At 27.7% G+C, this 1295-nt stretch overlaps 1 long non-coding RNA gene across 1 annotated transcript in view; it reads left to right on the forward strand.

The window, feature by feature from the left end:
• LOC145043050 (uncharacterized) overlaps window positions 1–749 on the forward strand; it is a 1298-nt gene extending 549 nt beyond the window's left edge. Inside the window, exon 2 of the long non-coding RNA XR_013680883.1 lies at window positions 476–749. This is a non-coding gene — a long non-coding RNA (uncharacterized LOC145043050). The remainder of the gene's footprint in view (window positions 1–475) is intronic.
• Window positions 750–1295: the final 546 nt, after the last annotated feature.

Below are 1295 nucleotides of genomic sequence, written 5' to 3' on the forward strand. Positions count from 1 at the left end.
TTGAATCGGTGTTTGTTTGTTATTGAATTAGTCACAACAGGTGCACACCAGCTGTTTGATATTTTGTCTTAGTGAAATTTGATTCTCCATTTTTCCTTGTTTAATTCATGATTAGTGATTATAGGGATGATTAATTGGAAGTAACAATAAGCGACTTGTTTAATTCTCCACTTTTGCTTATCTAATTTTGCAATTTGAGTTATCCTCCGACCACTTCTCATTGTTTAACTAACTATTAAGTTATTTTTGTAATTTGAGTTATCCTCACTGTTTAACACGTTAACTGTTAAGCACATATGCATAACCCATTAACTGTTAAAGATAATTTAAACATTTATACTCACTGCTCAAATATGCTCGTGTTAACTATTAATTTGATTGAATGACCATTGAAATCAAGAATTTGAATTACATATCATGTTCTCGTGTATGCTGAATGCATCATATTTATATTTTTAATGAAAATGCATTCTAGTCGATTAGAGTCTTCAAAGTCAAAGCAAAAAGGAATGGAGAAACAAATATTAAAATGAATCAACCAAAGAAGTCAAGAGGGAGACGAAGAAAATTAAAGCTTCTAAAACTATTCGTATTCTCTCAACATTCAAAATGTACTAGTTGGTTATTTAGATATGATGTATTAAGGATCAAAGCGGTTTTTTATAATCATAGTTTTATGTTATAATGTTATATTTATTAAATTTTTAATAATTAATTTTTAATTTATAATTTTATATTTTTTTATGTTATATTTATTAATGTTATATTTATTAATGTTATATTCTTAGGATTAATGTTATATTTATTAATTTTTTAATAATTAATGGTCTCCGATTATTCCCCGCCTAGCCAATTAATCCATTGACCTGAGTCCACTGCTGACCCTACATCGAGCGATTTCTGTAATCTTGATATATATATATATATATATATATATATATATATATATATATATATATATATATATATATATATGATCAAATGAGTACACCTAAAAAATTGAGAACGCATGAATAGATCTAGATCATCTAAATATTCAAATCTAAGGTTATTATCAGACGAACAATTTATGTAAATTATGAAATTTATTGGTAGTAAAGTGTAACTTTGAAATAGTGAAAATGGTGTAATAGTACTTGATTGTTTATTTAATTCCTATAACTTCTCAATCTTTCCTTTCAATTTCGTCTTTCTTTCTCTCTCTCTCTCTCTCTCTCTCTCTCTCTCTCTCTCTCTCTCTCTCTCTCTCTCTCTCTCTCTGTGAACCAGACCCTCCTACCGCCATTGTCAACCTT

The sequence above is a fragment of the Lactuca saligna genome, chromosome 4 (assembly GCF_052625555.1).
Source record: "Lactuca saligna cultivar CGN05327 chromosome 4, ASM5262555v1, whole genome shotgun sequence".
Taxonomy (NCBI): Eukaryota; Viridiplantae; Streptophyta; class Magnoliopsida; order Asterales; family Asteraceae; genus Lactuca; species Lactuca saligna.